Below are 14,041 nucleotides of genomic sequence, written 5' to 3'. Positions count from 1 at the left end.
TCTCTGTTCCCTTCAAAGGTCTCTACTGCCTCGGGACCCGCTGCCCCTCTGCCACTGGGCTGGGAGTGGGAGACTCCACAGTCTCTGCACTTGGGCTGAGAAGTCTCACTGGGACTCGTCTGTTGATGGGTTAGTCAGCCCGATGGCCAGACGGATCCATTTTGTAGTGCTGCCCGAGAGGGAACTTTCCCAACCTCCATTGGAATTTCCAGGGGCTTTGTGTAGGGGGATTGGGCTTGGCCATCTTCTGTGCTGGAAATGCCTCTTCTTTGGTAAGCAGCTCCCAGGAGCTCATGGAACTTCATCTTCTCAGCTGGGGAAAGGGACAAGCAAGGGGCGACGGGACAGGGGTTTATGTGATGATGACAGGGGTGCAGAAAGCAAATAAGAAATTATTTTTTGCATACTTAAGAACCAGGGTGACAGAATGAAACTGGTAAGTAACAGAGTTAAAGAGGAAGCATTTTTGTACCCAGCGGAACTCCTTGCCAGAGGATGTTGCAAAGGTGAAATCTACAAGAAGGTCCAAAAAAAAAAAGAATTGGATAATTTAATGCAGGAAAGGTCAATCAATGGCATTTAACGAGGATGGACAGGGCAGGTGTTCCTAGCTAGTGTATTCCAGAAGCTGGGAATGGAGGAATCACTTAATAACTGTCTGTCCTGAGGATTCCCTCGGGACTATGCAATTGGCTGCTGTCATGAGACAGGATCCTGGGCTAGTTGGACAACTGGCATGACCCAGTATGTCTGCTTTGATGTTCTTTTTGGCTGTTCCGAACCTGAAGTGGACAGAAAATAGCCTGTGAATGGCTAGTGTAAGTGAACAACGTAGCCTGTTCCTGATGGTTTAGTGGTTAGGATCCAGTACGTTCACTGCTGTGGCCTGAGTTCAATTCCCAATCAAGGAAGCTATCATCAACTTTCACATAACTGCTCCCTAGTCATTTTTCTCACCACATGTTACAGCAGCTGTGATCCAACAGGTTCACTCAGGGCCCCTTTCCCACCTCTCCCTCGCTGCTAAGACAACACTTGCCATTTTCAGAAGGGGCTGAACTGGGTGACTCAAACTGCCCCTACCCTCTCCTGCATGGGCAGCTACAGGAAGCTCCCTGGTGCACACAGCACTAGCCCAGCGCAGTGTTCAGTTTTGCTGTTGAAGGAGACAACACAGAACTGGCTCCAGCCCCCACTCAGTAACCTGGGGAAATGACCCACCAGACCTGGGCCCCTCGGAGAGGCAACGATTCCCCACTGGCCAGGGCAGAGCCTCCCTCTGACACAGTCATCAAGCCTTCTCCCCCTGGTCCCGCTTCTCCCCCTTCACTCAGCTCTCACTGCTCAGTGCTGCCAGGGAGGGGCCTCACTGCGAGAGCCTCCTGGGCAGGTTCCTGCCACAGAGACACGTCCCAGAGCAGGACGGATGCTCAGACCGACACTGAGTGTTGCTCAGCGCTGGGGTGAGACAGGGAAGGAAAAAAGGGTCTAACGGTGCCTGCAGCCTTTCAGAACAGCTCCCGCCCCACCCCAAGTACAAGCCGTGCCCTCCCCCTTCACTGGGCACTGTCTGGACTCAGGCTTCCCCGGTGCCAGTCTAAGGGCTCTGGAGAGGACAGGGCAGCTCCAGGGGCAGAGTCCTTTTTTCTGCAGTAGTTCAAACCCAGCCCCTTGGTTCGAACGAACTTTACCCCTCATTTTTTGCCTTCCCCGCCCCCAAAAACACACAACACACCCCCTTCCCACTTTCCTCTCGCCCTTCCCCTGCTGGTAACACAATCAGGACTTTTCCCTGTTGAAAGAACAAACTCTCTGGTTCTTATGTGGGGAATGGAGAACTGGGGAGGGGCTGGGGAAAGATCATGGAAGGGGGTTGGAGGCTGGGAGGAAGGGCTAAGGCTGGCATCTTCCTCTGGTGGTCCCACTGCCTCATGTCAGGGGCCTCAGCAGCACTGGGGGGTGGCTCCAGGGGAGAAGCTGGTTCAGGGGAACTTGAGCTGCTGGGCCACTGAATCAGGCCACCAGCAGCAGCCTCTGTGCAGGGCACACACGCTCCAGGCCTCCCGGTCATATTGAGTCTCCCCGTGTGGCTTGGGCTCCAGAACCTGCCCCCCAGCTGGTGCCTTGAGGTAGCCACTGCAGCAGCAGGAATTTGGGCATCAGGTCCCCTGCTTTTGGGGACAGGAAGCCAGGCCAAGGCTCTTTCAGCCACTGGGGCTGTGCAGGCTGGAGCCTCCCCCTACCAGATCTCTGCCCTGCTTCCTGCAAAGCTCTCAGCCTTTTGCTTGTTTCTGCTTTCCTGTCCATAGCAGGCAGCTAAAGGAAGGGAAGTCACCAAACCAAACACCCCTGTGGCCAGCATGGGGCTTGAACCCATGACCTTATTAGCAACACACTCTAACCAACTGAGCTAGCCAGGCTACAAAAATGCAGCTCACCAGTGGCCCTTTCAAGAGAGGCACCTCAGACAGCTGCAGCGACATCTCTGCAGCTGCCAATGGCTCTTCTCTGACAGGGCCACTAGCGACCCACTGTGATGTGGGGTTGGCTAGTCCAGCTGGTTTGAGGTTTGGTCAAGGTGGCTGGTGGCCAACATGGCGCACTGAGACCCAGGGCAAAGAGGCAGCTGGAATCTCTTGCTGCCAGCACCTTGCCTCCCAGCTTTTTCCCTGCCAGCAGCAGCCGCAGCCCCTTTCGGCCCCTGAGTCAGCCTGGAAAGGGAGGCAGGAATGGGGCCTCAGATTCCAGGGTTCAGAGTCCTGAGTGCTGCCCTTGACACCAACCACCCCTCACTCAACTGGGCCAAACTGGTGCCCAGTTCATGCCCACTGGGACCTGATTTACTTGGGTTCCTTCCACCCAGAGCCCCCTTCTTATCCTGGGCTGTGAGGAGCGTCACTGGGATGGTTTCTCATATCCCAGCACAGGGCCATCTCTCCAGTGACAGGAGACGGGGCTGGTTTCAGGACTTCTTTTAGCCCAGCAGCAAGCAAGGGGAGATGGAGGAAAATCAACCCCGTTTGCAAGTTTTATGTGACAGGAGGGGTGTGAGTTGGGGAGCCTGTCCACCCCCCCCCCACAGAAGGGATATTTGGGTGCACCCAGGGGCAGCAAGAATTCAGTCCCTCAGGCCAGTGCATTGGGGATAACCTGTGAGCCGTCCAATAAGCATTTTCTGCTCCCACTGGGGAAGGCAGCTGGGCAGGACCAGCCTGCAGCCCACGTCCCTTTCAGCCCCAGGTGCAGGAGGTAACAGAGAGGGAAGGAAAGTCCATGGCCAGAGCCTCCTCCCAGCAGTCTGACCCTGCGCAGAGTCTGTGCATGATGGAGCCTCTCCCAGCAGGGCGATGGCCTGTTCTCTGCAAAGTGCTCAGCCTGTTTCATTTTTTTGCAGGCCCATTGTATGTGTCCCTGGTGGCTTCATTTACAGTTTTCAATCTTTACATTTGTATCCCTTTTTGGAAAGAGGGTGCAAGTGTAAACATACCCCTATAAACATACCCTACGAAGTGAGAATAGTCCCTACTGCAGGAACCCAAAGGGAGCAAAGAGCAGACATACTGGAAACTGGTGGGGTACCCTCTGAATTTTATTTAGTGAGTCTTAGTTGGACTTGCTAAATCAAACTCCAGAAGATTGATTGTGGCCAATCCTCCCCCTCTGGGTGTGATTCTTGTTGTTCTGCATTGGTAGACCAAGGACTTTCAGATCACACCCTTGCTGAATTGATGGGAATAGAAACCAGACACACAGCAGATTTGAACTTGTTTCAGTTGAGAGGGGTTTGCCTGGTTTACATGCATTGACACAGGAACACATTAGGGATTTGTAGTAATTTTAGGAATCTCTGCACAGCAGAAATCCAGAACATGATGCAACTGTTTCAAGGAAGTTGATCAACCTTTTCAGGGGGCACTTGGAGTTGAACAAGAAACTGCTTTGCCTGCAGTCAAACACTTTACCAATGAGCTACACCCCCATTACACTTGTTTGCATCCAGTGTTAGGAAATTAGCCGCTGGCAGCACTGTCTGCAGGAGCAGGTGGTGTCTTGCACACATGACGGGGGGAGGACGGCCCTCTATGGGGTCAGACATGTGTGGTGTCCCCCCACCTACAATCAGCATGATGCGTCACGATAGCGCATCATCCCCTGTGCTCCCACCTGCCCTGTGTGTGTTGCAACCTCACAACACTCACCTGATGTTCCCTCCCCGGTGCCCGAGGACATTTGGGAGGCCTCCTGCATCTGGGGGACCGGTTCCAGGGTGAGGGTCACAACATTCCTGGAATCCTCCTTCTCCTCATCCTGGAGCTGCTGGTCATCTGGGTTGTCGTGCTGACGTTGAGGCTGCTGCTGCCCAGGTGTCTCCATCCCAGACTCCACACCTGTCCCTGGAGACAGGGGTTCCTCAATCCCCAGGACTTGGTCCAGTTCCTCACAGTATGCACAGTGCTAAGGTGCTTCCCCAGTGCAGGAGCTATGCTCACGGGCCCTCACATACCCCTGCCGCAATTCCTTGACCTTGGCTCTGACTTGGTCTGAGGTGGGTGGAGGTGGCCTTTGTTTGGCCATAAATATCTGCATTCCTCCAACTGGACTGCAGGGCCTGCAGAGACTCCACCTCGGACCACAGCTTTATCTCTGGCCCAGACGATGACAGTGCCCGGCACTTGCTGCCACTTGCTTGGTCCTGTGATGTGTCCCTGGAAGGGCCAGAGGGGTCTCCGGGGGCTTGTGCCTGTGACATGGCTCTCCAAGAGGCTGGAAGTGCTCGATCTTAGCCGACTGGATAGTGAAATTATACTAAATAATTGGTTAAGGTAGAACTAAGCGGTACTTGAATTTCTCTTTATAAACTGGGGTCAAAGAAGGAGACCAGCAAGAAGAAGAAAAGGGGAGAGGAGAAGAGGAAGGAAAAGGGAAAGGAAGACCAAGAAGGAGGAGGGAAGACCTTGAAGCAGAACTCACCTCCAAGACAGCCTAAGAGCAGAACGGCCGGGACTCCTCTGCACAGCTGTTGCAATGGTTTGCTGTGTGAACTCTGTGGCAGGTGACATTAGGGCTGTGCACTGGAATTATTTACCAGTTTCCCTGGATCCACTTTGCCCACAGCTGTGATGGCCGAGTGGTTAAGGCGTTGGACTAGAAATCCAATAGGGTTTCCCTGCGCGGGTTCAAATCCTGCTCACAGCGTGGTCTGTGTTTTGCCCACACCTCTTCCTCGGGCAGCAAGGGCCTCTGTGAGTTACCAGCAGTGGGGCTGTTACTGTTGGCATCAGAACTGGATTAAGGGTTGAGCTAGTGGGGCAGCTGCCCTCAGGCACTGGCTCCTGGCAGGCTGCAGCAGTTCCCTGGGGCTGCATTAACCTCCACAGCACCTGTCAGCAGTGCCCTTCCCCATGCAGCTGTGGGGCTCTGCATGGCCTGCCCCAGGGGACCCTGGGTTGCACGCCAGCGGTGGTGGCAGGGCCAGGCTGTGCAGCACAAGAGCATCCTGCCATCACAAGCTCCATGCATGGAGGGGGAGGGTCTGTATATGCACTGTGCACCCAGGGTGGAGCCGCACATGCACCATGAGCCGGGGGGCAGTGCCACATTCCCGGAGCACTAGAAAGGCTCAGACTGGCCGTGGTCAGCATCTAACTAATTGCACCATTAGGCCATGTCTTCACTCAGGTGGAGATTTCTGCTGCAATCCATCTCCCAGAGTTTGATTTAGCAAGTCTAGATAAGACTCTCTAAATCAAACCCAGAGGGCACCTGCACCTGTACACACTGCTCCTGCTCTTTGCTGCCATCCTGCTTCCACTGTGAGGACACCAGAAAACTCAACAAAAGGTAAAACCAACTCCAGATACATGTTGGGACATGGTGGAAAGAAGAGACACAATGGCCTCACCACAAGGCACCACCAGGAGTTGAACCCAGGATCATCTGCTTTAGCCAACTAAGTCATGGTGCCCTACTTGAAAGCAGCCCTCAAACTGTTCTACTCTATGGTTCCAGAGAACATGTTCCCATTTCAAAGTGCAGCTGTTCCCCTCCAGCTCTTGCCATGACTCAAGGCCTATCTAGCCCAAGACATTTGATTGGCAGCTGGTACCCAAAACCATTTTGTCAATTGTAGCATCGAGCTCTGAGGGGGACAGACCCAAGGCAGCCACCAGGTTCTTTCAGCTGGAGTTGAATCAGCAACCTAAGGACACTTGCCAAGCACCCACTACAGGCCTCTGCTCTGCCAGCTGAGCTATGGAAGGTGCCTGAGGCAGGCTGCTTTGCCCAGGTGGCCCTTGGACGAGTGCCAGGGCAAGAGCCCCCCCAAAGGGGTCGGCCTCCCAGGGGAGGGGCAGAGGAACCCAGCAGCACAGGGGTGTCACAGGCGCTTCACCCGCAGAAGGACCCTTGAGTGAAACCAGGCAGAAATACTGCGTCTTGCTCCCTGCAGCTCCCCTTGCTGCCCTGGCAGGGGCTGCCCCTTCTCCCACTGGCCTGGGCCTGGCCTCCCTCCCCTGCTCTGCACCGCAGAAGCCAGAGGCCTCAGGCCTGTCCCCTCTGAGGAGCTTGTGCCTCAGCCTTCGCTGCCCCCGAGCGCTGCTGGCCAAAGGAGGCAGCAAGGCAGGAGAGGGGGGAGGAGCAAGTCCCACTGAGGCCGACAGCTCTGGCTCAAGCCTCCAGCCCCAGCACAAAACCTCCAGCCGGGCCTGTGTGGCTCCCTCCTGCCCCCGCACACGCTCACAGGGGGAAACGTGCCCCATGGTCCATCCCTGCGCCAGGCCTGGGCGACGGGCTCAGCCCTCGAGCAGCCCACAGGGCCTGTGAGGGACGGACTGAGAGCAGGGCCCCACTGACACCCCCCGTCCTGCCCCACTGGCCTACCTGCGTCGCTGGCACGGGACAGGCAGGAATGGCAGCCGGGGAGAAAGCAGCTTGGACTGACGGGCGAATCTCACTTGCTGAGCAGACTCTCAGGCCCTGAGCTCTGGGGCCAGCTCCCCTGTGGTTAGAGCCCCCCAGCCACAATGCTACTGCAGGGGGCCTGGTTCCAGGGCACCTAATCCCAGGGGCTGGGGGCTGGAGGCCTTTGCACTGGAGTCTCAGAGCTCCCCAGTGTCGGCTGCCGCTGGCCTGAATGGTGCTGGATGCTCCTGCTCTCCTCCCAGCAGGCTGGCCCTGCGCAGGCTCTGTGCTCGCTGGAGCCTCCTCCTGCCAGGTCCCCGGCCTGCTCCCTGCAAAGCCTCAGCCTGGCTCCTTTCCTGCCCTCTGCTTGCGGGGCCTTTGGGGCCGGCTCCGAGCAGATCCCCTGAGGCCCAGCATTGGGTGCAGCACTGCTGGGCCCCTGGAGCCTGGGCTGCAGCCAGGAGGGGGAATCTCCTGCAGGGCTGGTGGGATGTAGAACACTGCTCCCTGGGAACCTTTCCCACAGCAGCACCCCCAGCCTGGCCAGTTCCTGCCCGGCCCAGCCCCCGCCCCAGGATGGGCAGCGCTCGGGGGGGGGCAGGTAAGAGAGACCCCCCCTTCCCTTCCCAGAGAGCAGGCCCCCCAGGGCTGCAGTGGGAGGATCTGCCCCAGGGCTGCTCTCAGCAGAGGGGGCTTTGATCCCAGCCTGGGGCCAGGGAAGTTGCTACCAGCTCGTGCGGGGCGGGAGGAGCCATCCCAGAGAGGGTGGAGAGGGGGATCAAGAGGGGTGGGGGCAGATAAGACGGGTGAAGGGGAACAGGGACGTGTGAGGAGGGGCCAGGATGGGGCAGGAGGCACTGAAGGGAGGTTGGGGGGATCATGCCAGTCAGGGGGTGGCTGGGAGCGGGGGTGCAATTGATGGAAACTTGGGGGGGGTCACAGGAAGGGAAAGGGGGCAGGGGAGGTTGGGAGGAGACTGGGGGAGCAAGAGCAGCCTGGCTGGGGGAGGGGAGATACAGGGCAGGGCTTGTACAGAAGGAGTGAGGGGAGATACAACAGCAGCTCCCCCACCCCCATTGGGCAGAGGTGATGGGTGGGAGCATTGGGGGGCACCAGCTCCTCTGCCCTGACAACATTTCTAAAGGTTATAACTAGGGTGTCCCAAATGTCCCCTGCCTCTGTGGGTGCCTCTCCCTGCGCCCCTCCCTCTGCAGGCTCCAGTCCCCCGGGGGAGGAGCTGCCCCCTCCAGCAGCCTGAGGGGAATTTTTTCTGTGAATTTTTTTAAGTGTAGATACCTGCAAACACTGATCTGTTAGGGACTGGCAACAGTTTATTTCCATATTTGCAGATTTGTTATTTGCATAATATATATGCAGATATGTAAATGTAATGTTACTGGTCTGGCAAAAGTTTCTTAATGGATTTGGCTGTCCATGGTATAAAAAAGAAAGGTTAGCAATCACTGGCCTGATCCATGGGGGCTGGCCAAATGCAAGGCAGGCAAAACACTAGGGTTGTGTCTACACTCACGGATTCTTGCATGAGAAATATGCAAATGAGGCTAAGCATGGAATATCGCTGAGCCTCATTTGCATGCCTAATGAGCTGCAATTTTTGCAAAAGAGGCTCTTGCTCCAGAAGGAGCTGTCTACACTGCCCCTTCTTGCGCAAGGAAAACTCCCTCTTGTGCAATGCCGCTACAACGATTATTTTCAGGAATAGTGACATTGCACAAGAGGGGTTTTCTTGTGCAAGAAGGGGCAGTGCAGACAGCTCCTTCTAGCACAAGAGCCTCTTCTGCAAAGATGGTGGCTCATTAAGTATGTAAATGAAGCTCCATGATGTTCCACACTTAGGCTTATTTGCATATTTCTCGTGCAAGAAGCTGGGAGTGTAGACATAGCCCGGTGAATGTGGGGGGGTATTTTCCCCACCAGGCATTTGTCCCTCGGAATCCCTGGGGACGTTGGGTTTTCTCTTGTTTGGTTTCCCTTTTCCCTGCTTCCCTCCTCACTGGGGGGGAGGGGGCGGCTCTCTCACCCTTTCGGTGGGAAGCCCTGGCACAGGGATGATGTGTAAAAGGGAAGTCAAATCCCCCGGAGCCATTGATTCCCCTATGAGGGGCACGTACAATATACATACGTTGCTAATGCTTAGATATATTTGCTATTTGTATAGGAGTAAGACATGACAAAGGTCAAGGCCTGTCACAGGTAATAACTTATAATAAGGAGAGGAGGGGAAGTGAAACCAGTCTTCTGTTAAGTAGAGATATGGATAGATTCCATATCCTTTAAACTTGTGACCGGCTCAAGCAGGAAAGGGAAAAGGGAAGTATGGCTTGCCCATTGTTCAGCAAAAGTGAATGAATATAACACAGCTGTAACTGCAAAGTCAGCAAGTAGGCACTGTATTTAACCTCATTTGGAAAATTAACCTGACCTATAGGAATGCTAAATGTCAAAGATGAAGTAACCTATCATGTTAAGGCACCTAAACCAGGAAAGATGTGAACCCTATAAAAACCCCTGCCTATGAGATGTTGGTCGTCGGCTCTGATTTGAACATTGAGTTCCTTAGCCGTACCTTGGTTGCAGCCAATAAACTTGAGTTGGACCCAGCCTGAAAGTGTGACTCTCTTCTTGGGGTAAATCAGACTAGCCTCCAAGGGGACGAAACCAGCAATTTATGCAACAAATTGGCACCCCAGATGGGACATCCCTTGGACTACTCCGGAGTCGGACGACAAGATTCGCCGTAGGTGACCGTGAAGTGTGCACCGGACTGTTTGAGTCCGTCACGGCACCGAAAGCGTGAGTCGGGACATCCGGAAAGTTAAAGGAGTCTCTATTGAATGAGTCACACGAGGCTGTCAGGTCCGAAGAAAAGAGGAAGGCGCCGGGGTATAGACGGAGTGAGTATACCTATTCCTGTGTTCTAGCAGATATTGATCTGTAAGTTTGCACTCAGCATATAGGTCTGAGTATTTGTTTGTCCCCCGGGGGCGTTGCGTTCAGCACATAGGTCTGAACATTGGAAAGAACACAATATTGTGGAATTGGGTCGCTCCCAAAATGGTAGAAACCTCTGTAAGCCCCAGAAGGAACACCATGAACCCGTGGGTTGCGTGGGGAAGTTATGAGGAGTTAGGAAAACTCCAGTGGATTGCTTTTGTTTTTAGTAGGAGTACTCTTGTTCTTTGTTTTAAATGATTTGTTGGAAACCTAAATTGTGAAACCACAGGTTTGTGTGTAAGCATGACTGTCGCTGACCAGGTCTGAGACTTAAGCTGACTCCAGCCGCCCCAAGAATCCTGCAAGGGGAAACCCGATGACCAGGATTTCTTGATTGCAAGGGGGGTCAGCCGAACCTCGTGACCCAGCGAGTCTCTAAGCCCCCTGTTTGTCTATATTTGTTACTGTTTGATAGGCCCGTCTTAAGTGTCACGGCTCCATAAGGGCACACCGGTGTCTCTAGTGAGGCAGCCAAGCGCTGGACCCCTCTCTGAGTTCGGACGCTAAAAGCTGGTGTGGTGTCATTCCATCGACACATGGAGCCACGATAAAAGCTTGTTGACTGTGTGTGTGTGTGTGCGCGCAATATATATAAATAGATAGATATGGGTTCGGGAAGCTCCCGGATAGAAAACTCCTCAACCCCATTGGGATGCATGTTACAGAATTTTAGTAATTTTAAAAGTATCTATAGAGTAAAAATGGCAAAAGATGAGTTAATTAAATTTTGTCAACTTGAGTGGCCTACTTTTGGTGTCGGATGGCCAGATACGGGCTCCTTTGATGTAAACCTGGTATCCCTAACACATAGCGTTGTGACGCGGGACGGCCAGTGGGATCACTTCCCATATATTGATTGTTGGTTATTCCACGTTCAGATCGACCAAAATGGATATTAAAATGTAGTATGGGTGTGTGTAAGGTCATGGCTGCAAAGGCAAAGACCTTGGGAGGTAAAAGCCCTGAAATACTGGCTCCCTCTAGTGATGAGGAATTTGAGTCCTATGGAAAGAAGAGGAAACCCCCTTCTTCTTCAGGAGGGTCTAGCCCTATTAGAGAGAATGAGAATTGTTCCTCTCCTGCCACTTCAGGAGGAAACAGTAACTCTGAAATCATAAGTGAACTTACATCTGAAAAGTTACCCCCCTTATCAGACTCCTGCTGGTCCTGGATTCACTTCAGCCCCCCCTTGCAAAGGCTGAAGTGAGGGGGGCTGAGCCAACAGGGTGGATTACTCAATTCGGGCAAAAAAATACTTCTTGCGAAAAGGCCCATCAGATCCGGGATCATCATACCATCAGTACCCCCTTAGAGAAGTAATAGAGGAGGGAAGATAAGAGAGCGCAGAAGCAGATGGCAGTGCTGGCTGCAGCACTCTCCAGCAACCAGAGGCCGGACCATAAGGGGCCCCCTCAGAAAGGAAAGGGACGGGTAGCAGTTGATGGATGTGTGCACTGACGGGAAAAAGGACATTGGAAGAGAGACTGCCCAAAAATAGAAGGCAAAGGGGAAGAAAAGACAACCGGAGAACCGCCAGATGCGGGCAGAATCCTCCGGAGAAGAATCTAGTTGAAAGGGACCGGGATCTAAGGCCACCACCCTACGAGCTAAAGCTCGAAAGGATCCCATGGTAAAAATAAGGGTGGGTGGCTGGGACTATGAGGCTCTGGTGGATATTGGAGCCACGTTCTCTATGATCCCCATAAAACCCCCTTCAGCTAAAGAAAGTGGAAAGCATGTGACGATAGAAGGAATTGAGGGAAAGAGAAGCAGGCTACCCGTATGTAGACCCCTCCTCATGAAGATTAGAAAAAAATTATGTTAGAGCATGCCTTTGTTGTTTCATCTGCATGCCCTGTTGCCCTGCTAGCGAGATATGCTAATTAAGCTGCAAGCTAAAATTTTCTTCCGTAGTGATCAGAATGTAGTGCAGCTGCCGGTGAAACAGGGCTCAAATTACCAGATGGCTCTCTGTGCAGCTGAGATGCTGTTAGAGACAAAAGGGACTGAAGTCTTAGAAGGAGTCAATCCATGTGTATGGGCAGATGAGACCCCTGCCCGAGCAAAGTTTGTGACTCCAGTAAGAATTCCTCTCATTGAAGGAGAAGGCTCTGTGGGTGTAAAGCCATATCCCCTGAGAGAGAAAAAAGAGCCACCTGGATAGGCTTAAAGCCATTAATCGAACAATTCAAAAGATATGGCTAGGTAGTAGAAAGTTCCTCTCCCTTCAACACCCCTATTTTAGGGATGCCAAAACCGGATAGCGTCTCTTATAGACTCGTGCAAGACTTACGGGCAATAAATAAGAAAGTTCTTGTAGACCATCCTATGGTCCCCAACCCACACACTATCTTAACACAAATTCCAGCAGACACAACAGTGTTTATGGTATTAGACTTGAAAGATGCTTTCTTTTCTATACCTTTACACAAAAATAGTTGGAAATTATTTGCTTTTGAATGGGAAGACCCGGACACCCATCACAAAACCCAGCTGTTGTGGACTGTGTTGCCCCAGGGTTTTGTGTCATCCCCCCATATTTTTGGGACGACATTGCAAAAAGACTTAGAAGACTGGAGGGGGCAGCACCCTGAGGTAGCTCTCCTCCAGTATATTGATGATTTGTTGATTACCAGTCCTGATATGCAAAAGGGAAAAAGGGCAACGGAGCCCCTGTTAAATGCCCTAAGGAAGAAGGGATATAAAGTTTCACAAGAGAAGGCCCAAATATGCACCTTCCTAAGCTATGAGATTGAAAAGGGTATGCGGGCTTTGAGCAAGGATCGAATCCAAGCAACTTCAGGAAATTCTCAAGCCCTTCTTAGCAAATAGATAACGACAGCCTCTACGGCTAGAAACGCAGGCAACCCAAAGATGTTTCACAACATATGAGTGGGGGCCATCCAGAGGAAAAAACATAACAAACAGTTAAAACCTTTCCCTCACACGCCGTTATAATTGGCTTGAGGGCGTGGGGGAAGGTAACTTAAAAGCCACCCAGATGTCAACCAGTAGAAATTGAATGTGAAGATGTAATCACTAAAAACTAAATCTGCCCTAACAAGGAGACACATTCTGCAACATAAATCTCCTTACAGAACATGAGCAAGTGATTCACCCCAGAGCCAGCAGCATAACTCAACTGTTGCAGCCTGGATGTTATGAAAATCATATACTGAAAAGAATTAGGAAGTGTGGGGGCTAACTAGAAAGCCCACTCTCCTTACCAAATTAATGCTAGACAAATCTGTGTAATTAAGAAAAGTCATTTAGCAGGATCAAGACAGATCATAAGAGGAAAAAAAGGGCCCGGTCTGCAATACGAGAGGGAAACTGAACCATGCCACTGTTGGGGAGGGCTAGCAACTCTAAGGTAATTCAAGGGAGTGGAAGGTCACGAGTACCGATGAAGCGCTCTTGTTCTCAGAAAGTTGCAGCTCACTCGCACATGAAAATGGTAAGGAACTAGCTGTAACCTGTTCCCCTAGCAGATCTTAGGCAGTATTTTAAGTTATAATAGGCCACCCCGATGGGGGGGGAGAAATGTTTTCTTGTCTTTCAGATCATCAGAAAGCGCTGGTGCCAGTTGAAGAAAAACAACAACAAAATGCCATGGTTCTGTGTCATGACATGTGTTTGTGTTCTGTCCAAGTTTGTCTTGTGTGTCTTAATTGTAATACGTATTGCAAATGTTGTGAATAGAAAATTGTTTAGGCTAGGAGAATGTTAACAATGTCTCCACAGGTGAACAAAAAGAACTGGAAGGAAGCAAGGAGTACATCACGTGAACAGAAGGATGGGAGACAGGACTAGCTCCTTCCCACCAGATTAGTTTTGTTTTAATGGCCATTGCTAACTTGCCCTCATTTGGATATCATCAACCAGGACTTTAAGGACAAAATGGAGCCTCCCAGTTGTGCACCATGCCCTGAACAGGCCCCTGTTCCAGAACAAGGACAACTGTCACTGATCCTTACCTTGATGATGTTCCACACTGGTACAGACCAGCTGTGTGCTAGACTGGTTAATCAAATTGGCAAATGCCTGATTAGGCAACGACGGGGCTTAGCAGATACCATCGCAGATTGGTTTGAGCCTGGTAACCCTATCAGCAACACTTATGTCA

At 52.3% G+C, this 14,041-nt stretch overlaps 1 non-coding gene across 1 annotated transcript; it reads left to right on the top strand.

Annotated features, from left to right (window-relative positions):
- The first annotated feature begins 5,114 nt into the window (after positions 1-5,114).
- TRNAS-AGA (transfer RNA serine (anticodon AGA)) lies at positions 5,115-5,196 on the top strand. Its single transcript has one exon. It is a non-coding gene; the product is annotated as a tRNA-Ser (tRNA).
- The last annotated feature ends 8,845 nt before the right edge of the window (positions 5,197-14,041 follow it).

Source organism: Pelodiscus sinensis, chromosome 31, assembly GCF_049634645.1.
Source record: "Pelodiscus sinensis isolate JC-2024 chromosome 31, ASM4963464v1, whole genome shotgun sequence".
NCBI classification, from domain to species: domain Eukaryota; kingdom Metazoa; phylum Chordata; order Testudines; family Trionychidae; genus Pelodiscus; species Pelodiscus sinensis.
The sequence above is the reverse complement of the archived record's forward strand: the minus strand, read 5'-3'. Positions and strand labels throughout refer to the sequence as shown.